General features: G+C 44.5%; 1 long non-coding RNA gene across 2 annotated transcripts in view; it reads right to left on the bottom strand.

The window, feature by feature from the left end:
• Window positions 1–24178, bottom strand: part of LOC129783707 (uncharacterized) — a 66348-nt gene that overhangs the window by 4810 nt on the left and 37360 nt on the right. The window contains exon 3 of one of the 2 annotated variants that reach the window (XR_008745539.1): window positions 20–170. The exons of the other annotated variant lie outside the window; for it this stretch is intronic. This is a non-coding gene — a long non-coding RNA (uncharacterized LOC129783707). The remainder of the gene's footprint in view (window positions 1–19; window positions 171–24178) is intronic. 2 annotated transcript variants of the gene reach the window in all.

Below are 24178 nucleotides of genomic sequence, written 5' to 3'. Positions count from 1 at the left end.
TTCTCGCAGGTCTACACACCCATGATCAGCCCACCTTCTCCTTGGCTGTGCAGTCCTGGCTGGAGGAAGCAGCAACCCGGTGTTCTCAGGAGGTGAGTGTGTATTGCCTCCATATGCCTCAGTGAAGGGGACACCTTGCAGAGATCCCAAGGAGCGCATTCAGTCCCTTGCTGTGAGAAAAGCCAGTTTTCACCCTATTATCCAACGTGGTAGAAACAGAAGCCCAAAAAAATCCCATTTTCGAGTAACCATGGCTTCACAGTTACTAGCAACACAGAGCCCTAAAATAACCAGAAAAGGCATGGAAGGAAAACTAGAGAATAAAAATAATTTAATAACCTTTTTAATAATAATAAAATAACCTTTAAAATAACTTTATATATATAAAAATAATAATTTTAAATAATAAAAAAACTTTTAGAAAAAATCTCCCAGGAGCTGGGACTAGATGGCAATTCCAATTTCCACTTAAAGTGTGGGATGCAGAGGGAGTTAAGAAGCCTGTCTGTTATGTAGGAAGGAAGCATTTTCTTAAAAGAAATCTATTATTTTTCATTCCATTGGTACTGGGCTGTGGCCTGAATCCAAGCCAGGGACCCGTTCACAGAAAGAAATTAGAAGGCAGAGCCAATAACTACGCCAGATGATTCTTCCAGCTCTGTAAGCATGCGGCCAGCTACAGTTGGGTGAAAACTGCAAGCATGTTGGGAGGACCTTGCAGCATGCAAGCTCATGGAGGTATAAGGCCCATGGAATCAAACATAATAAATCACTGTTCATTATTAAACAAGACTTAGAATTAGATTGAGCTCAACTGGACAGTGGGGACCAGGGCTGTGACAACAGTAGTTGAGGCAGCTGTGTGCCCTCTGAAAGTGCTTCAATTTGACCACACCATTTTCGCAGGATGTTTGATGTCCAGTAAAACCAGTGAAGCCACTAGAGATAAAGAGAAAAACAAGTGTCCCTACCTTGGAATCAGGATAGTCTCTGCCATTGTCTGTTTATGGGTTTATGTGCATAGATCCACATTAGAAAAAACACTAAGGTCCTTAATTCTGATTTTAGGTTCCTAATTTATGCCGATTTCCTGAAAATTATAGGTCTAAATCTTCTGTTCATTTTGACTTGTGGTACCCAAAATTGCTCAAAAAAAAATCAGTTTTACTTTATTTTCTCCACTGGAAAATTAGCTATGCATAAGAATCCTATTACTCATTTTTGGGTTTTGTTGGGTTTGGGTTTTTTTTCCTGAAACTTAGTTGCCTCTGATGGAATATTTTTTTCCTCTGTCAAAACATTCTCACTCAGAATCAAAGCATTCTGCCAGCACGAACAAAACCAAAGGTGAGCACTGCAGCTCCTGACCCTCGGGTCCTGCCTTACACACAGCCACAGAAGAAGCCTGGAGAAGAGAAGGTCTGGAGTTTGGCTGCTCCCCTAATGCACTTCATTTTGCATTTCCTATCTTCACACGTGGCCAATTCCCAAATGGTCAAAGGGGTCACATAATGGAAACTGAGTACTAAAATAAGTTTCCCGTCTAACAGAGGTCTATACCTTGTGAAAACACATTCCACAGATAGGCTGGCTACTCACAGCAGAGAGGACAATGACTTGTTAAATGTTTTAAAGGCATATCATCTTCCACTTCCCAGTGGGAAACTGTGTCTATAACTTTAATATTATTCCGTGTAATTGACATCATCCACTGCTGATTTTTGTCTGCAAAACCTTTCAGAAAATCTCATGGGGGTATGAACAACATCTGTAAATTATTTTTAAATATGAGATGTGCCTGGGTTGACCCTAGCTGAGGGGTTTCTCCACAGCAGCCTGGACAGGCATAGCCAAGAGGGGTTGCTGGGAGAGGGCAGCAAGTGTGCAGGTTACCACAAAGTGCAGTTCACCCTAGGGAATTGCAAAGAAAGATGGAGACTTCTCCACAGTGAGATGGACTTCCACTCCTTTTGATCTGTGTGCAACTGCTGGTGAGCGAAGGAATAAATAACGCAGCCAGCAGAAGATGCTCATCTGCTAAGATACCCTAATCAGTTGTGGCCACATGTGCTCAGTGTCCTTGGAGCTGCTGAGACCAGCGGGGTCTGTCACACTTCTGGACATGCCCTGAAATAGAGTAGAAATGATCTAAAGGGCAGATCCCCCAGGACTGATCCACTGGCCCCTGTAGTCCATGCCCGGTACTCTTCTTGTATTGACTCTACCTCTGCCAATGCTCTTCATCTGCATCTTTATCTCTACTCAGCTTACCTAACGAAATTCTGTTCCTAAATCCAAAAAATCTGTGTTCCTTGGTATGCACATGAATGCTCTTCTTCGCAGGCACAGAAAAGTTCTGCTGCCGCATTCACGTTGCAGCATACTGCCTGTGTCTTCAGTCCAGGATCCCATTTAAAAAGGGATTCTTGTTTGACTTGCTCCGTAACTTCACTTGTTACCTTTCCTCACAGGCTTTACTGTTTCTTTGACTGCTCTCTGCTGCCTCAGCTGGGACCCTTTCTCTTCTGGCCATCTCTGAGAGCAGGATAAGAGAAAAAGACATACTGTTCATTCATCTCAACTGCAGACACAAGAAAAAACGTTAATGTCTCTGCTGGCCCCAGGGATATTCAGTGCTGTAATTGGCAAGCCTTAATTTATTCTTATTTTTAATTGTAGCTTGATACTCTGCCTAGTCCTCATATTTAGAAGCCAGTTAACAACCATTGGACAGGAGAATAAGCAACTTATTTCAACAAAAAAGCTATTAGCTTTACAGCTCTGGCATAAATGGGTAACACTTCGGGAGTAAATGACCTGCTGTAGTTACCAACGTCAATTTCCTTTTTGTTCTTTTCTCTCTTGGTTCCTCTCTCACATTTGTTACTTTATGTATCTTCTTCTTAATTCCCCTTCTCATCTTTTTATTTTTTGTTCTAGCTTAAGAAAAAATCAGGGACGTGCAAGTATTTTCGTGCAAGTATTTTCCTGTGCAAAGGTCACACAGTCATTTGCATCAGACTTCTCCTTTAAAATGAGACAACTTGTGTTCATCTGACACCGGCAGCAGCAAGTAACAGATAAGAACATGCACAATTGGAGGCTGGGCACCCTCCCAGGCGGGCTGCACACACCCACCCTGGCCACCAGCTGTGATCTCTCCCACCCAGGACATCTGCAGCATTTAATGATCTGCACCATTTAATGTAGGGGTTTGTGATAAACTCAAGTCCCTCAACAGACCAAGCTATGGAGCCTAATACACAGTTTATCTTTCCAGGCAGTCTTTTCTTGTTCCAAAGCAGTTTAGTGATACCATCTGCAAACTCTAAGGCTGTCATTTCAGCTGCATGTGGCTCTGCTTTCCATGCTGAGTTTCCACTTAAAGGTCTGCTCCTGACCACCTTTAAGGCTTCCATAAAATTCCACAGTAAGTTGGTCAATGATTTAAGCTCCCGTTCACAGAAATCACATTCTTAAATCTATTTAGCATGATGTAATGCCTGTACACTCTCAAAGAGTCAAAGACAGTAAGAACACCATTTTTACAAGAATAAGGCATACTGGGTAGATCAAGGAATCTGTTCGTCAGTCCCATCCACGAATAATGGGGTGAATATTAACAGCAGAGGGTTCAGGGACATTTTATGGTTGAATGCTGGTGAAAGAGTAACTCCTCTCTCTTTCTGGCCTAACGAATATTTAATTCAAAATGTAACTGCTCCTACAGGAGAGACTTAATAGCTCGGTACATTGAATATTCACCTGAGATACATATATCATGGGCTTTAGTTCCTTCCCTGGACAAGGAAAAGCCCATGTATTTGAATGTAGTAAAGCCAGAAGTTCAGTGTGGACCTTTGCTGTCCCAAAAGAGGACTGCAAACACTACCATAGCTTTTTTACAAGGGCCTCATGACCTCTGCAAAACAAGCAAAGGAAAAATCCCCAAGCCATTCTGTATTCCTTTAGTCTTTGGTGGTTGGGAGATGAGGGGAATTGCAGAAAGAGGATATAAATATAAAATTATATAAAACAATTGCTTGACAAACTCATAATTTTACTGTTATAGCTAGAAACATTTTATTTAAAAATACTGGCAATTCTTGCCAGCTCTCAGCCATGTCTGCAGTCAGGCATTAACAGCAGCTGGAGCCAATAAGCATTTCACGGCCATCTTCAGACACCTTGTGCCTCACCAGTCATCCACAGCATGACAGTGTACCAGCCTACCTGGCCGTCAGAGACTGCTACCCTTGTTGTGCTTCCCCAAAAGCATTTGAAAGGTGCAAGTCTCACTCTGCATCAAAGCCAAATGTCAAAAACCTAAAAACCACTGACAGAGTGTTCCCCACTGTACAACTGCAGCTGTAGTACCCTCCCCTATAGAGCAATGCTGAATTTCATTCGGGGACGTCCAAAAAATTGATTAGTGAAAACATAAAATGGACAGAGAAAGCTATAAAAGAAACCACTGAACAAAGTAGAGCCATAAGGAATCAATCTCTATTATTCTTTCCACAATTGTGATCACAATAATAAGCAACAATGAAGTACTGGAGTCATTAAGTAAATTGGCAAAATTTGTGAGGTACAGTTTCACTGACACGCAATCTCCTTGTCAACTTTTCTATACTAATGTTAAGGGGGGGGGGGGGCGGTGCTTAGTAATTCTTTTTCCTCCAGCTTGTGGAGAAAAAATGGGATAGACTGATCTCTGCTCTGCTCAGCTGCAAGATGTTAATGGTGAGGTACCTGTACAGTCAAAACTGCAGACCCTGCTCCACCAAACCCACCACAAGTTCCACTTCCCTCAAATTCCAACTGCACACAGGGTCTGGGAGAGCAGGAGCACTTGTGCTTCACCACTCACAATGAGCTGTTTCTGTGCAATTGAGTTACACCAGGTTTAAAGAGCTTTAGCCAACCAGCCCAGCCCAGTAGAATAGTTTTTGGCTGCCCAGTTTGACATGACAAATAATCACTAGTGAATTATCAGCGTGAAAAGTCTGTGATCAGTTTTTGGGTTAAAATTCTCTCCTCTGAGATACCTCAAAATACTGCTAATTAAAACACTGGTAGAAAACCGGAATATTTCACAAGTCATCTGGAAGCAGAGAAAAAAAATTAGAGCAAGTGACTAGTGTTCTTATGTGATTTCACATTTTTAAAAATAATTTTAAAATCTCACGGTAGTGTAAGACCTAAAATCTGCAGTGGGGGACTTGTGGCCTACAGAGAAGGCCCTTTGTATAACCAATACCCAGCAGAAATCCACATTTACAAACTGACTTGCAGGCAGTTGCACAAGGGAGCTGGGGTTCACATCTCCCAGCACATTTTTGTTCAGCCGAGGCTTTCTCACGGACATAAGATCCACTGCAACCAGCTTTGAAGTCCTGTGCACACCTGCATAGATTACAAAGAAGGGAAGGCAGGTCCCTCCACACCCAAACTGTAAATTAACAATGCAACAAGTCAAGTTAAGATATGCCCTCCAGCACCTTGTTTTAAAGTCAGACCAATGGCTGACAATCTCCTGATACACTTAACCCTTTCCCTGGAATTCACACCCAGTTTCCAGCCTTGTGAAAGAAGAAACAAACTTGTAGGAATAACTGCGTGATTTATTTTTTTTTAAAAGTAAAGTATCAGTTCAAACCTGGGCCATCTGCTCTAATCCAAGACAGGAACTGAATCATACCCTGTTTTTTTTCCGCACAAAACAGATGGAAGTTACCCCTATACTAACTCAATTTCTGCAGAGTGCCTTGTATAGCAATAGTGAATATGTCAGAGGTTGAAGAGAGCCAGCCTTTGCCTTTCCATTTCACCTGTTTGTCCTGGAAGGATCCCCTGCTATGGGTAGGTCATGGCAATTACTGGGGGGTTTTCTCCAAAACCTTTCAGAAGGTTCTGCTCATCCACCAGAGAAGCATGTCATCAGTAACTATAGCTTCGAAAAGGGCTTTTAACTGAGCCAAGAACAAGTACACTCACCCAAACTGCCAGACCTCCTAGCCTTAATGTAACCACCTTCCTTACTTCATCCACTTTGTCATAGCCCGCCACTAACTACACTCATCACTTCCCATCACTTCATACCTAATGGCAGGTGAGAACTAATTCCTGTACCATCTGTAATGCTAGCCTTCTCTGGACCTAACCTCCTCTTGACCCTGTCACCTCACAGCTCCTATAGCTGTAGGGAACACGCATGTGAGAACAGAGGACACTGCTGGCCTCCCTGGCACGATTTCTGCAGGGGAGAGTGCCCACTGCGACCCCGTGCTCCAGCACCTCCTTTACCTGCCCTGTGCAGCACAAACCCAGGCCTATGCTCAAGCTCAGGCTTGTGAGCACCCTCACAGCGCGGACCCAAGCAGAACTTCAGGCACAGGGTGGAGGTACCAAGAGGCGTGCTGGGGACAGGCAAGCGGTGTATCCCACCTTGCTGTAGCCAGCAGCACAAGGACAAGCACACATCCACTTACAGAGGGTTCAGGGTACCACCGGACTGGGCAAGCCACCTCCATGTCCCCCACCTGCTCTTCCAGGGAGCCCATGCAGCCTGCTCTGATCTGTGGTGCTGCCTGGTGGCAGCCCAGCACTCCAAGGAGAGAGGCTGGAGGCATTTAGGTTGGGCTGCCATTTTACAGTATGGACCTGATGGTGCAAGCTGCCACTGTCCCAGAGGTGGTAACATGGAGCCAGAGAGGGACCAGACTGCGGTTCATCCCCTGCTCCAAGCACCAGAACCCAGCGATGACTTCTGTGCCCAGGTGCTGGTACTTACAGTAACACCTGACATACTCCTGACCAGTGACAAGAAAGATCATCCAAGTATCCAGCCGTACTACAGGAAAACTATCCTCATCTGCCTGCTGTCAAGGATATATGATTCAACTGCCAGGTGCTAGAAGGCTCTGCATTAGAGGTGAGTTCAGATAGAAGTCAGGAGGTGCGGCCTGTGTGTGTCTATATATGCTTTTCAAATCTTAATTGAACTTTTCACATTTGGATATTCTTTGACTGTTTTGGGGAAAAGAAAAAGAAAAGGAAAAAAAAAGATAAAAAGAAAAAGGAAAAGAAAAAGAAAAAGAAAAAGGGAAAGAGAAAGAAAGAGAAAGAGAAAAAGAAAGAGAAAGAGGAAGGGGAAGGGGAAAGGGAAGGGAAAGGGGAGGCAAGGCTTCACTTTATCGCCCTCTTCTACAGGTCTCACACACATCTCCTTTGTTACAAACCCATTAGAAAGAGACCCATCCATGTTTTCCATAAAGTAGGAATAATCTATTAAAATTTTAAAAGCTGATTTTCAGAAGCTTCTTCTCTCAGTGGAAAACAAATGTACCTCTGATAAACATTAGCTCCTCATGTGTCTGTATTAAATGATTTACCTTAATATCTAAATCCAAGCTCTTTGGTGCATATTCTTAGCTGCATGAAAAGGAACTAAATATCCCAGGAGACTTGCAAAAAAGGAAGAAAAAAGATTAAGGAATGGCAACCACCAAGAGTATTAAAGGATGTGAAGAAAAAAGAGAGAGAGAAATAGGACTCAGCATCTTCAGATGAAAGCTGAACTGTGCCTTCCATCCAAAAAGCACCAGGTAAGGAGAGCAAACCATCAGATTGCCCAATGAGTGTAGGAAAAGGAATAAGGAAGACAGAGCTGATTAACAGGAGGGATGTGAAGAAGGACTACTGCAATCCATGGTGGTGTCTTTATTGCTTTACAACAATCTTGAATTCCAGGTTGCTTTTCCACCCAAGGTACTTTGCTGTTCAGATGTAGATTTTTTGTTTGGTTGGGTTTTTTCCTCTTACAATTACACAACAAAGCTAACTAGAATAGTCAATGTATGTCTATTCTGCAGCACTCTGAAATGTTATCGCTGTTGGGAAGCAGATAATGTAGGGAAATGTGAACAGTTTGGGGGTTGTTTGTTTGTTTGTTTGTTTTTTCAAAAAAGGAGACAAATAGGCAGCCCTCCGGGTCAAGCTGGGACTCACCCCATTTTAGGGTGAGGTTCCAGGCACTCTGTGCCTCCTGTCTCCTATAAAAAAACTTTTTCTATTTCAGTTTGCTTTCATAAAATGTACATAAAGAATCCAAAGCAGGGCACACAACACACACCCCCCACCATCCCTGGGGAAATCACAAGTAACAGGAGAGTGACAAGGCCCTACACCCAGGGCATGAGATCAAAAGGAAAAGGGCCCAGATAGGGAACATTTGGTATGTAGATGAAAAGCCAGTAAGCTAATGACTTGTTGCCTAATAAATTTCTAAAGACTAGGACAACAAAGCATCCCAAAAGCTTCCTCTGAGATGCCAGGATGAGGAATGGCATTCAATATGGTTCCAGTGGATGGAAGCTATCAGTTGTCTTTCATGGAGTGTGAATAATGGGCCATATATGATTTATTTAAAGGTGTGCTCATGTTTATCTGAGAAGACCCTTATTGTTGACTTGAGGATGTACTAAATCCTTAAATGGGTGATATAGGGAGTGTGCTAATTGTCCAGGCACAAGATATGTTAATGTTGTTAACTTGAAGATATACTAGGTCCTTGAATAGGAATGTGCTAATTGTCCAGGTGTGAGAAATGTTAATGAGTTCCCGGAAAGTTAATGAATAGACATGAGTGACTTGTATAAAGAGGGGGCTGAAAGGTTCCCTTGGTGTGCATGACTTTGGAGGAGCGATCCCCCATGTACCCAGCGCTGCCGACTAAAGATAACCTCCGCTCACTCGAATATTGGTGATAGATTCTTTGAATCAAGTGCTAAGTGGATTTTTAGGTTTTTTAATGAGTACATCTTCAACCCAACAACAGATCAAAAAGGATGTGCACATAGATTCAAAATAAAATTTAAGATGGATGGATGTACGTATGTATGAATAACAGAACAGAATGAATGCAATCAGCAGTGCCCAAATGCTGTTTGATCAAAAAAATTACTTTTAGAAAATTTTGCCAGATAACGCCAGCACCCTCCTTTCTGCTCCTTTGCTTTTCACCTTTTAACTCAAGAGCCCTCTGTCATCAGCATCTCAAGAATCCACATCTCGGAACTCTCTCAATGACTGAACATAGTGCATTAGCAATAATAAGCACAACACTGAAATGACTGCCATGATACTGATTTTCTCGACTTAGTTACACAGAGAGTGCAACAAACACGTAATAGATTACTTTCATTTCAAAGGAAAGGGCAACTTGATCTAATCTGATAAGTGACTGAAAATAGCACTAGGGAGTGTCTCGCTTATTGTAATTCACTGAACTCATACCACTTGGCTTAGTTGGAAGAGAAATAAAGATCCTCTGACAGTATTGGGGAATATGAACTTTCTAGAGGAGAAGCAATCAGTCCTCCTCCCTTGAGCTAATCTTAAAGGGCAGAGTACCTATACACTCAGTAGAGAGGTATCTCACTGTGAAATATTGACACATAAACTGAGCGAGGTGTAATTACTTGCCCTTGAAGGCCATTGCAAGTAAAGGCTTGGAGTTCCTCCTGCCAAGAGTTCACGCTCCCTTCAAGTATATCATGAATTTAATTGACCTGGTTATCTCAGAGATACAAAACCAACCAGTGTTTATAGAACCATGGCTCAGAGGAGATACTACCCTGACTGTGTTGGGGTGACAGGGCTCCTAAACCTCCTTACTTCCACTTTCACTCCTCAGCCAAATTTCCACTCCCTCTCACACTTCCATATATAAATTCTCTAGTGTTTTAAAAACTTTTCCGATTAGGCAGACCCTCAGAAACCAGTTTTCAGGTGCCCCTCTTGTGCTACAAACATCCCCATACTGTGCTTTAGTCACTGGTCAAATCTCACTTAGCTGCCTCCAGGAAACTAACTTCTGCCGCTGTTCCGGTGCGCAGTGGCTGAGCAGTGCACTTGCATCCCTTCCTTTGTATCCCAATGGAATTATCCTCCTGCTTGTCTTGTTCTCCCGTGAGCCTGCCTGACTGTGCAGCCAGGGGTTGCTGTAGAGAGCACAGAAAGAGTTAATATTGCAGAGTCTGTTATTGCTCATTAGTACTGCAGAGGTGCCTGGGTGCCCTGGCAAAGACCAGGATTTACCAGGCCAAGGACTGTACAAACAGTAAGGGCAGTGCCTGCCTGCAAAGCCTGAAATCTAAATACACAGCACAAACGAAGGCCAAGCTCCTGTTTCCATTTGACAGGTAGGAGGAGGTGCCACCCCCCCCTCTGGCCACCACCTCCCCGTCCTTTCAGCACTCAAGGTGAGGTATTGCTCTGTGGGGCTCTCCAGCAGGTACCCCCACCTCCTCTGGCAAGGAGAAATCCCACTTTCCTCAGGGATCTTCCACGATACACCTGGGAGTTTCTCGCTGCATAGCTCCCATACTCACCAAGGGCTGACCCCTGCCCACATCACACACACACAGCCCCTGCCAAACCACTGCAGCCCCTATACACCTACGTACCCATGAACACATGCACAGACATGCAGGTAAGGCACTCTGCCTGGCCCAGCACACCCAGAACTGCCCACTTTGCCCTTGGGCAACCTAACTTCCTCACATGCTGCACCCCAGACTGCAGCTGCACCCGCACCCAGGTCCCCCAGGAGCTGCTTCTCAAGGGCACCCATAGGGGCTTTTCCTCCCACTGCTACATGATGTGATTCACGCTCTGTGTTGCATGACATGATGCACACCCTTAAATTCACCTATATTATATTTAAGACGGGAAACAGTCCAGTTTCCTCAGACCCATGTGTGTGATGAGGCAGTGATCTTCCTTATGTTGTTGCTTATGGTGGCACCACACCACTTGAAGTCATCACCCAAGCTTGGTCTCACAAGTGACTCCCCATTCAGGGCAGGACAAAGTGTCCACTTCTAGCAATACCCCACTAACTCTGGCCACTGCTAGGCTGGCAGACAGCCTGTAAAACCCAACATCTCAGAAAGCAACCAAACTGTCTGTACATACTTTGCACAAAAGATCTGAGGATTTTCAGTAGATGTGAGAGCTCAGGATCATGTTTGACTTAGCATGCATGTTTGACAGCTAAATAACATGAGTAAGCACAGCAAATCCACAGTCCCAAACACTTCAGATTTACCATACTATCTATTCACACAAGCAGAACAACAATGTCTGAAATCCCCAGGACCTTCATGCTGGCTGTGCACATGCCAGGTAGCTAATCTGTGCATGCAGTACAGAAACATTGCAGATTTCCAGCTTTATGGTGGCTCAGGCAAGGATCTATCACGCAGTCCCTCAGCAGGGCCGCCCACTGGCTAGAAACCCTGGGCCAGTGTAAAAAACCCCATGGCTCTGCCTATGCAGCACATCTGCAAGGAAAACAGGGCACCCTCAGGAGAACTCAGACATGTGGGGGCTCTGTGTTAACCATGGTGGCAACAAGGGCTTGCTTCTGTCCGCTTTGCCTCCAACAGACAAGCGCTTTCTTCTTCAGACAGAGCCTGTGCCTGGTGTCATTTGGAAGGTTGCACTTGCTTGTACTAGCCCATCAACAAACAGATGAGGAGCCCATGCAACGCTAATTATACACTATAGGTACCTGTTAAGCCATTTTGTAGCCAGTTGTGTGCCTTCATAATTTAAAGGGACAAGTGCAGTTAATTACATGTAAATGAGGTCTGGCTCAGTGTCACAGCATCTATAAAGGACACGAGAGAAGCAAATAAACCAAGGAGCCCTTTTCTTCTCTGCATTACTGCAAAGGAGGCATGCCTGCTGATGGGGAAGAAGTGGTTTGTTAGCACAGCCAGAGGCACTGCACGCCCTAAGGGAGAGCCTACCTCCCAGGAACAGGCTGTAGCAGAGACCTCTCCCCACCAAACCCCAGCTGGCAGGTTGGGATCAGCATGGGAGGGAGTACCGGCAACTCCTGCCCTGAAGCCCTGAAGGGAGGGAAAGGCTGCACCCAAGCCCTTCCCTCGCAGTTCCTGGGGTCAGCTTCCTGCCCACTGCCAGCACCAGCACTTGCCACTCAAGAGGACAAACCCAAAAGGAAATGCACATGAAGGGAAAACCTAGAAAAGGAGGGAAACGGCCAGGGAAGTAAAACTCACTGCACCCATGGCCACGTTCCCAGAGCTATGCAATTTTCTAGGAGGTATCACACGTGATACCACAGCATCAATCCATAAGCAAATAAATAAACCAGCAGTGGTATTCATTTACCTACTGCAGTGCAAATTCAGTTATGATGTTCAATGAAGGCAAAAGCCTGGAGGCTTTTTAAAAGGACTCAAACCTGTGTCAAACAGTGAGGGATCCAGAATTGCATTAGCTAAGAGCCTTCTTAAGAGACTGGATGGTTGTACACTCACCTCATGTCACAAGACAACATATAGCTGGTGGAGATGAGGAAGGACTTCTTTCAAGAGGCTCATTTTCTTGAGTCCTCTCTTCCAGATTCTCCCACCTTTCTACATTCATATTAGTCATATCTGAAAATAAGAACCTGAACCAGAAATTGTGTTTATTCTTTTTTATTCTGAATGCTGGTCTGGGGGTGCGGGGCCGGAGGAGGTGATGCAACTCAATAGAGGCCTGAGTTTTTAAACTCTGCTGACTTTCCTGGAAGTATTCCTGATCTACACATACAGTGTGCTTGGTCACCTCTTGGCAAAGTCTTCCTTCCACAACCACCACCTTGACACAGTTGGCAGTAACTGGTGATGCTGAGGACAATTCCTACAGCGGTGCAGGTGCCTGCTGGAGCAAATTACCGGTTCTCCCTTCAGGTGGTCATTCCTGATCAGCAGTGAGTAGAGTAGCAGCAAAGCATCAAGAAAAAGCCATCTTTGGGAAAGATAAAATTCCAGCTTCTAAGATGACCCATCCATAAACCTGAATGCATTTATGTAAAAGGAAGAGATCTCTGGAAATTCAGAAAGGGCAGTGTCAGATTGAAGAGTCATATTCCTTGCATGTTACCACTGCATGCAGACATAGTACAGGAATTGTTTTCACAAACCAGACATGGCTATTGAAAGGCCCACACTTCTAGCGCTTCACTGGATGAGCAAGTCCCAAGTTAAGGGCCTCAGAGTGTGGTTCACCCACTGGAGAAGCCACCCTTCCCTCCCTGCTTTCCTTCAGGCCAGAGATACCTCCCGGGATTAGATCATTCCTCAGTGTCAGGCTGCGGTGTTAGGTTGCCAGCCATGGGTGGGTGTGTTATTAGTCAGATTTACATGTCTAAAACATCATTTATGCAAACACCCCAGGGCATGGCTATGAATGTGCACAAAACACAAATCTAAAGAAGTTGTTCAATAAGTAGAAAAAGCAGCATCTGAGTTGAAGCACCTCTACAAATTGGTCAAATCTACTTGCAGCGAGTTGGCTAACATGATTGCTCACCAGATTTACTGCAGAATGTGTTTTGATATCGAATGCTTCTTTCAGTTGTATTCACATTGCTCTGCTAGATGCAGTATGTGCTCAGTATTTGTCTCTAAAAAGTAAAAAATTAAGTCGAAGAGTCCCACACAAGGGGCACATCTCCAGAGGAGATACTCTATAAACACCTGCAATAGCCATTAAATCACAGGGGCTTCATAGGCCATGACTATACAAATTAGTTATTCAGCTACCTAACTTGGGGCTTGCAGGCTGACACTCTGGCTTTGTTCAAAGCACCTCTGCGGTGCTAGGATGCTGCTGTCCCCAGAGAGTAGTAAAAACCACAAGGAATGCCAGACATAGTAATATACGAAGCTAACCTCAGAGGAAAGTAACAGATTACAAGCAGCTGTCAAGGTAGAAAAAATACTGTAAACTTGTTTTAAACATTTTCACAGTGAAAAAAAAGAAATCTATTTTAAAGTGTCCTACTCATACTTTTCATTACTAAGACAAAATTAATGGCCACACTCAAATGTTGTCTGGGCAAACCACACACAGGAGTACAGGGCTGGTGGAAAGCAATTTTGAGTCCTATCAATACCATGCTATTGGAAGTGAGGGAGTAAAACAGCTGAGCTGGTGCCCAAAAACCGTCCTCCTGACCAGCTGGCTCCAGATCAGTTGGCAAGGGAGGAGCTGTGCTTTCCTCTTCCTATAGCACCAGGGAGGAATAAAGTGCCAGGGCTGCAGCTTTCAAGGGGAAAAGGGGAAATGTTGTGGAATCCAGAAAAAAGTCCAGAAAGCTTTTTGGGTGCTGGGCTGGAAACGTCACTTCAGATCCCTGGTCACTTTGTAGCACCCACTTGCACACATACACTTCCCCTCAACATCTGGGCGCTCCACGGCCGCGGCCACCACAACAAACAGGAGTAACCGAGCCACTCACAGGCTGCCCATATAGCCATGCCATCACGTCTTCTAATCCTAGACTTGGTGCAAGCCAATTTACCTGATTACATCGCTTTTGTTCACATTAAGTGTTCATTGTGAAACTGTCTCCAGACAGGAAAAACTAGATAACAGGGGAAGAGCTCCTCTGTGGAGATTGCCACAGACAATTTTTTGTTTTCATCAACTGTTTTCATCATTCAAGACATCAGCATGACATCCAAAATGACCAAAAGTTTCCCTGAGATGTCCTAAGCATGTCATAATTTTACACAGTTAAGCTGTGCAAGGAATAATAAAAACAAAATTTATTTCAGTTTGCATTCATAAAATGTATGCAAAGAATCCAAAGCAGGACACACAAAGCACACGTCCCACCACCCCTGGGGAAATCACAAGTAAGAGGAGCCAGATTCTTAAAATCTCTTTTGGAATAAATTGATTGAATAAGAAAAAAATTATTTTAAACGATTCACAGGGCTGGTGGGCACACCTGCCCTATTCAGATATGGTCAGAATCAGCAACTACAAATATAAATGAAGATCATGTTAAAACTCCTCCAGTTGCTGCCAGAAAAATAAATAGATTCAGCCCACTTTTCATATTTCTTTTTAACAACTCTGATCGTAACCTGGGGCCATCCCCTTAGGTCACTTCTGTCCTAGACACCATCCATTATTCCTCCACACAGCAGAGCACTTCCAGCCCTGACTCCTCTTTCATCCATGCAAATATTCTCCCCTCCTTCCTCCCTGGGTCGCATTGGCAGGTACAGAGGGGAGGGTGGCAACTTGCCTTCTGCCTGCAGGGAGAGAATATTAATCCCTTCCTGCTCCATGGAAATGTGGGAGCTGCCTACCACGCTGCAAGCCAAATCCAAGCTTATTTTTAAATAGTACTGTCTTGATTTTTGGTATTCCAGGTTTAGGAAAGGCCTCTATCTGGTCTCTTCTCACACTGTTTTCTTTAATAACCTCAAATTATGAAGCTGTGATCCAGAAAGAGCATAGCGGTTGGTACCACCATATAGAATAATATGCACCAAAATGCTCTCACCCACACACATCCCTAAGGTTAATTAATTAATTAGAGCAAACTGAAACTTTCTGGTAGTAAATGTTTGTTGTTAATTGAATAAAAATAAATGACTGAAAATACAGTTATAAAATTTGCATTTTGCTAACGTTTTAAAAGCCTATATGTAGTACTAAATACAGAATTATTTGCCTAACATTTTTTCTATAAAATATGTTATTTTATTCACCTTGTTTCTGTTGGTTTAAAAAAAAAATAACAACTATTAATTTCCAAAAGTCACTGTCTGTGACTTGTAAATTTGCACACAGTAGGTGATGGGCATTTTATTAAATCACTAAGGATTGACAGTATGGCATGGAGAGTCTTCATATATTTTGTATTAAATGGCATTTCTGATAGGAGACAGTATTTTTATATAAGTAGGGTATTTGCCTTGTATCTATGTACAGTACTAATACAAAACATAACAAACCAACAAAGCTATGCCAGCAGAAGGAACATTGTTGAGACACATTTCCAATTCCTTGAAGAGTCATGTTTTATTGTTATTTAAGAGGATATATTGGTAGAATTAGAACTGTTTTGAAACCACGCCTAGCAACAGTTCAAGGAATTAATTTGTTGAGCAAAAACTTCACTTACAGTAAGCGCACAATTTCTATAAATTTTCAACATGAAAAAGTTTTGAAGTAAAATGTAGTTGTTTGCTATTTAGGTAGCTGAAGTTTGCTGCTGTTTATCCTTAGTTACGGCACTGACCTCAGGCAGCCCCAGAAAACGTCAACAGAGAATTGCAGCCAACAAACCACTAAAGCTCCATCCTGTCCTGTGAATGTTCCATTGATTTCAGTGGTGTGAGACCCATCTGAAAAGCTTTGATGAAAATGTCATGTGCAGTTCCACTCTAGGATTCCTCTTTTAGGTATGCCATTCTCAAAAACTGTTAGTGCCAGCAGCAGTGTACACTGGCCTAGGGTTTGCCCCAAGTTTCTTTTCCTCCAGCAGACTAAGGACAGCTGGAAATCTTTCTGCACTGTTTCATGTGCTCTCCATGCGGAAAGTTTAACCTATAAATGAGTACCTTCTTCTGTAGGATCCTAATGCTTCAAAAATTATAAGCTGCCACATACCTCAACCTACCAGAAGAGCTGCCATTGACTTGTAATAGGAATCAGACTGGCACTTCATTAATGCAGTGCAGATTTTTTTAAATACCTTTCCAGGAAAGGAGAGAGCTTTATCAGTATGTATGGGACATTATTGTAATTTCTATGTATCAAAAGGCAAGTGGGTCTGTTGCAGAGAGCCCTTTGGTGATTTATGATCCAGACAATTTCAGAAACATCATGTCCTTAATAAGGGCTGAGCCAATTCTTTGGTTCGTTTTCTCCTATCAATGACAAGCATCCCATGAAGTTAATCATTCTCCAGTAATGTTTCTCAAAGTGTGGACCGTGACTCCTTTAAAGACCTGAAAGCGTTCCAAAGAGGTCAGGTAACATGAGCAAAAGCAGAGTTAGTCAGCTCAGTTCTTTCAGGCAAAGAGTTGTGTTTACTGGCTACCACTGTTTCCACCAGCCCAGGAACTATGATCTTCCTCTCATTGCTTTTAATTGGCTGGCATTAGTTAGGCCTCTTCAGCACATGGGCATGATTGTTTATACATGAAGCAGCAATTACCAGCAATTCTCATTATTCCATCCTAAAGGGACTAACCTGCTGTCAATTCAGGAGGTTGTAAAAAAGATGGATAAACCAGAATAGGCTGCATTTTCATAAATCCTTGATATCTCATGCCCAAAGGATAACAGACAGCAAACAGTTCCCTAATTTTTGAAGAGGTAAATAGGTGAAACTGTGAAACAGAGGGAGAAGGGGCTGAGCATTCAGCTGGTCTCCACACTTCACATAAAAACTTGCCTTTTAGGAGGCAAGTTCACTGTATGAGTTAGGAAGGTGGCAAACTGATAAAAAAGGAGCTAGTGAAAAGGGAGATACAAAGAACACCCATCAAAATCAAGATGTTGAGAACAAAATTAGTCACAAAGCCGAAGGACACAAAAAGAAGAAAAAGCTAATTGCCTAATCATCAGCATAAGAGCTGGATAATAGATGAGAGGGACTGGAGTTGCTCAACTACAAGCAATGTGACAGTGTTACAGAGCCCAGCATGATAAGTATGTTAAAGTGAATTGCTAGGATCTGCATAGGCACAGGGAACAGGAGAGACAGCCTTGCATGTCATGCAAGGTACATAGTTACATGTACACAGCTCAGAAATCACAGCTAAAAAGCTCGGCAAAGATCTTCCCACTTGGTTTGCATGTTCAGACCAGCCACCACAGCCCTTTGCAACCAAGCTGTTCTCTTTGTAGACCTGGTAAAGGTGTCCCCTCTACAACTAATCTCTGAGTTGCTGGCACTAAGGAAGAAAACTATCTTGAAAGCTTATGAATGAATATTGTCACTTACAAAGTTCAAGATGAGTGAGCAGTGGTCCATTTTGCAGACTATGAAATCAAATCAATTAGCTAGATGACTAGGTCTATAATCAGCTATGCATTGTGCCAGAGTAGAAAGCCACATTATCACCCAGATCTTCAATCTGAATGAACCATGCTGGATGTCTTCTGCTGTCATCAAACAAATGCAAAAGTACAGGCAATAATTTCCTTATTTGAAAATTAATTGCACCTGATATAAGAGCTTGATTGAAGACAGTTTGGCCACAGAAGTCTATTTTTGGCAAGGGATTATATGCCGTGAGTTACATGTCAAGACAGTGAAGTCCAAACCAGCTTGTGATTTAAAAGGACAAATGCCACTAAGTAGAAAATAGTTAGGAGCTAAATCAAATGAGATAAAGAATTTTAACAAAAATGTGTGAATGATAACTGGAAATCCTTAAGAAACTGTAGTAGATGTTCAATAAGCCAGAGTTCCAAAACACCAAGGTCAGCCAACCCTTCCCTTAGGAAGGGAATTTGAGGGCACATATGACATTAACTCCTAAGAAAGAAAAAGGAAGCTGATAATAATTGTTACCAACCAAATGATAGGGACCAATAGAGAAATAAAAGCACAATGACCAAAAAAACCAGTATTATCTACCTCATTTCCTCACATTTTTAACTTCAAGGGTCACAGAAGTTTGTTTTTCACTGACCCACACCAGCAACTCATGCTCAGACAGTTATTCACCCTGTTTACCATGTCCCTCTGAACATCACTTTCCCCCAGCATGGATCTGTCCATTCCATCTGTATGACCTAAGATTTTTGTTCTCTCTCCAATAACTTTATATTCAACTATGTTAAAACAAGAAACCCAAGGTCACTTTAATTATAATACTGGCACTAGCCCTTTGACATTTGCTAGTTTCTCCAGCATTAATGACCTCTGAAACTTCATTTGCATTAGTTCTGTGCTTTCTCCCATATATTTGGAAAAAAGTACCAAACACCATAGACAAAAGAATCATTTCTCAAATAACTTTGCTAAAACCAATCTGTTTAAGGAAGAGGAACTTTCACACTAAGTAAGAGATTTTGCAATCTCCTCCTGTAGAGACATCCCAAACTCAGCTGGACAAGACCCTGAGCAGTTTGATCTGCCTTTGAAGCCGGTACTGCTTTGAGCAAGGGGCTGGACTACATGGCCTGCAGAGGTGCCTTCCAGCTTTAATGATTCTGTTACGATTCCCCATTTGTATTCTCACACCTGTCAGCAGACCAGCTTTCAATCAATGTCACACATGCCACGTTGATTTTATATTGTTTGGCTTTCTTAACTGCTGTCTCATTTGATGTTGGGTCAAATGTGGTGATTTTCATCCTTATCAAATTAACTTGCCATCTCATCAAACAAGGTAGCAAATAAGATTTACAGTATTGATTTCACAGACAGTGATGATGACTGGCATTAATTATATTTTTCTCCTTTGATTTTTCTTTAATCTAGTCCTAATCAGTTGTTCATTCTTCGGCCCATGATTCAAAACAGGCCTTGCTGTATGTACGGTAAATTACTCTGGATTCCCAGCTCTTCCAGAGTTTCAGGAGTCACTAAACATCAGCCGTGAGTAAGCTGCCACCCTCCAGAACGACACTACTGAAACCTCTGGATGCAAGGTCTCTGCATGATTTAACATTTAACTTCCAGTTCCCGACAGGACAGAAATCGTTTCACCCCACTCAACGGACAGCAACGTCGCACTTGACATCTCTCCAAACGAAATGTTCATTGAACCCCACTGCCCCATCTGTGCCACCAGCCCCAAGAGCTGCACGCGGCCGGCCGCTGCCGCCCTGCCTGCACTGCCCGTGGCGGGGACCGCCCTGCCTGCACCGGCCCCAGCTGCCCTGCCTGCACTGCCCGTGGCGGGGACCACCCTGCCGGCACTGGCCCCAGCTGCCCTGCCTGCACTGCCCGTGGCGGGGACCACCCTGCCTGCACTGCCCGTGGCCGCAGCCACCAGGCCCGCACTGCCCGCACCAGGGGCTGCCCTGCCTGCGCCGCCCGCAGCCGCTGCTGCCCGGCCTGCACTGTCCACGACGGGGGCCGTCTGGCCTGCACCGCCCGCCGCTGCTGCCGCCCTGCTGCACTGCCCACGGTGGGGGCCGCCCGGCCTGCGCTGCCCGCGGCCATTGCCCGCCCCCCCGCCTGCGCTGCCCGCGGCCCGCCCGAACACCGCCTGCCGCCGGGGCGGGCAGGGCCGGGGTGGAGCCCAGAGCTGAGCTCGCTGGCGCAGGCGGGGGGGACTCCACCGCGCCGCAGGAGTCAGCGCCTGCACCCTGCACACCCTGCTCCTCCTCCTCTCCTCCTCCGCTTCCCGCGGGGCGCAGCGCGGGCCCTGCTCCCCAGCTCTCCCCCCCCCCGGGGCTTTCTGTCCTGCCCCTCCCTCTCTCCCGCCTCGGCCGCCCCCCGGGCTGCAGCGGGTGCCCCGCCCCGCCCCGCCCCGCCCCGCCCCGCCCCGCCGCCTCCCCGCCTGCCGCCTCACACGCGTAGCAGCTACCGCTTCTGCAGAGCTTCGGGGGGGGGGGGCTGGGAAACGGCGTAACTGGGATATTTCTTGCTCTTCCTACAACTAAAAAGCCCTTGTTGATTAATTGCAGGCATTTCAGAAAGCCACTACTTGGCGTTAAGATGCATATCAAAAAGTCCCATTTGTCATGCATTGTCCAGATCATACCTGTTTTGCTGGCCAATCCAATACCAATAAATTCCACTGGATTTTTTTTTATTATTATTTTTTGTTTTGCCTGCCTACTCTTTTTTTGAGTCAACAAGACGTTGGCATTTGCGCACTGTCTCCATACACTTCCCCACACTTCATATTCATCAGTACCTGTGGCACATCCAGAGCCAAATGCCAACACCCCTCTTTCCACTTACATCATCTGCCAGCACAGGCAGTGGACTAACAATCCCAAAATATCACAAACCGACACATCGACTACTGAAAAAGGATAACTGATATTTCTGTATTTAGCACTGCAGTAAAGAGAAGGTAAATCCTTTTTGTCCTTTTATTTTTTTTTCCCCCTGTGAAAATTCTGGTTAGTTTTGAAAGCAAGTTTGGTAGCTAGCATTGCATTTTGGTAACTGACCTCAGAAATTACATTCATCATACTCATTGCAAGCTTGTGAGAAAACTTTTAAGTATGTCTCACTACCAGTTGCAAAATCTGCTTTAATTTTTCACTGTCAACTCTAGGGCTTTCCTGTGGCAAACTGTTCTGCCTTTTCATCTCCAGCCAACCAGTGCTCTGAATCCCAGTTATCACACATAAAAAATGAAGTGATTCTGCATATCGGCACTCATCATCTGTCACTTCCTGAGAAAGAAAATCTACTCAAACCAATCTTTCCACTCTGATTTTGGTTAGCATTCAGAGTATAACGCCACCCTCCAAAACACTGCCCTTAGACTCTCTCAAACTGATGGAATTCAGGACAAATGTTGAGGAGGAAGCCACGAGGACTTTTCTTTCTCCACTGCTCCACATACCACCACAAGTTAGGTGTCTTTAATACTAAGTTCCTTTCACCTGAGATGTCTTTCACAAATAGTACTTAAAAACATATGATGAACATGAGGAGGATGCATACCACCGCAGACCCTGAAGCCATGGCTCACTTTATGTCATTGCTTTTGGCACTGAGACATTAATCCTCCCCTCCCTAAAAGACAGTGAGACACCCTACCCTATACACCTTATCTCCCATCTCATTAGGTTTCTCTGCCACAGTAGAAATCTCAGGACTGAAAAGTAGCCCTTTCATTCATGAAGGATTATCTTCAGGAGCAGAAATGCCAAAGTTTCATGAAAAACCTCGTATTTACAACATTGTGCAGAGCAATATTGACAGGTTAACAATAGCTCTTCTTCTGCCAAATAAAAGCATGTGGGATGATCAAGAGATTACAGGACGGGCCTGGTAATTAGACAGCTTCAAGTGAGTAAGTGGTCACATGCACTTATTATCCAAGGACCTATCCTGCAAGAACTTCAACATGTCCCAGAAGAGTCCATCAGATCCTGTTGAAATCAGGTTATGTGGATAGTACCATAAACGTGGAACAAAAAGGAAGGCACAAACCCTGCCCAAAGGCTTACAAAGACAAATTGAAACAGACTTACAATTCAGGCATGGGGATCTGCTTATATCAGCACAGGAACACATCAAAGATAGAAACGGATCTCCAGAGAGAGAACAGAGACAGATGGTCCCAGTTCAGACATAAGCATGGAACCTGGGAGAACTTCTGGCAGTTCCCTCCACTTTTCAGAGACATCCTGTGTGTCTTAGGCAAATCACTAAGGGATAAATATGTAATACATAGCTTTCATTCTCATCCTTTGGCATGCAGGCACCCATTGCCTTTCTCAAGTTATTCATTCAACCCATGAGGAGAATGAGACGCTTATGCAGCATGGGTGCAAAGATGCTGAACATGACCTAGGAAATGCCACAAGAGGGATGGATAAGTACTAAGCTAGGCTTCCACTAAAGTGCCAATGCCCGAGTCCAGACTGCAAGGAGATGCCTTCTTCCAGTCAGGGGCAAGCTAAACTAGGTCAATGATTGTACATGGGAAGAGAAGGAGGAAGAAGATGTGGTGGCAGTGATGACACCCAGAAGCCCAAGGGCAAAAGAACTCACCCTGGAGGTGGAAGATTCAGGTTCAGATGCTTTCTCTTCTGCCTGACGTGGAGCAGGGATTTAATTTCAGGTCTTCCATCTCTTAAACAAGTGCTCTGAATGCAAGCCATCTGCCACCCAGGCTTCTTAGTGCAACTGCACTGCTTTCCACAGCATTTTTACATATTCCTTCGGCCAGAGAGAAAAAAAAAAATGTCTTCATGCCCTGGTGTTGGAGCAGTGATGTGAGATGGACACTCCAGCTCTCATCCAGTGAACATTTAAGTGCTTTATACAAACTAGAAGAGCTGAGACCCACTGCAGAATATCCTCTAGTCTACTGAACTGGGCACTTCTTACAGAACTGTGTTTAGAACCAGAGGGATCAAAACCTGGAATTTCTACCATCTCCATGCAAGGTTTTGGAGCTTTGGGGTTTTGGTTTTTTAGGTCTTGGGGCATGCAGAAGCAGGGATTCCTGCTTCTCATGCTTCGGGACAGGTGCAATGCAGAAGGCGTGCTCTCTCAGATTACATGTTTCTGGTGAGGTTGAGACACTTGGAGCTGTGAATGGTCACAGTAAGCAAACATTAGCATCTCAGAGGCACTGGGAAGGGGAGGAAGGATTGTGCGCATGCCCACAGAAAAAATGCAGGCACATTAAGTCCTTAAGCTTTCTCATCATCAACACCAAGGGACATCAAGGGCCTCTCAGGCTAAGCAGACCTTGCACAGGGGGTTCTGATGATCTTAGGAACATGCAAGCATCAGGTTTGCCAGATACCATCCTAAATGTTAATCTAGCCCTTAATCTCCAGAGTGCATCTCCACTGTGGAGTGGCAGTGTCACAAAGATGAGGCTCCAGGCCAGACTCACCTCCCACCCATCTTGCCTGCAGAACTTCCCTCAGGGCAGGTTCTGGGGCAGCTCAGCCAGTACTCCTGGGGATGGACTCCCATGCGCACCCAATGCATTCAAGTGCGCTCGAGGGCACATTTATTTCCGTGCAGTGCAAACAAGCCCCAATTTGCCCTTGCAGACATATCCTCTGACCTTTATCAGACAGACAAGAACATCTGGAGTAAGACAGAAATGTCTCTTCCACAGGTGTAGATAGGATTTGTGTGCTACAGGAGCCCAGGCCAGCTACAAACAAGAGTGTGAGTGTGAACGTGAGATGCTTTGCTACCAGGGGACCCTTGCTCCAGAGTCTGTGGGAGTCCATGTTTCGAGGTTGGAGTACTCACAGCCCCTCTACCTCCGCTTCACTTGCAGTAGCTGTGATCATCCCCCTACCAGCAGCGCTGTGGGGATGAATGCAGTAATGCACTCTCTCACACAGTGGGGGCCACTGTGGCCACCAAAGACGGTATTTCAGAAGAGGCAGGAAAGCTGATCTGACAAATTAAAAATGGAAAGGTAGAAGCTCTTTTCTAGAAAAAACAGTCCCGAGGAGCACAGAACAGAGAATAGGGAGGAAGAAATGAACAACCACGTCATTGCCAAATCCCAGCACACCACAGTCATGAGTCAGGCCCCAAAGAATCAAAAGATTTCAAAGCAAAATGACATTTCTGTTCTTTCTATTCACCATCCGATTTTCTGAGTCTCTAGAGTTCATATGCAACTTTTACTCCATTAGAAAAATAAAGATGAGATTTTGC

This window comes from Falco peregrinus, chromosome 2 (assembly GCF_023634155.1).
Source record: "Falco peregrinus isolate bFalPer1 chromosome 2, bFalPer1.pri, whole genome shotgun sequence".
Classification (NCBI taxonomy): Eukaryota; Metazoa; Chordata; class Aves; order Falconiformes; family Falconidae; genus Falco; species Falco peregrinus.
The sequence above is the reverse complement of the archived record's forward strand: the minus strand, read 5'-3'. Positions and strand labels throughout refer to the sequence as shown.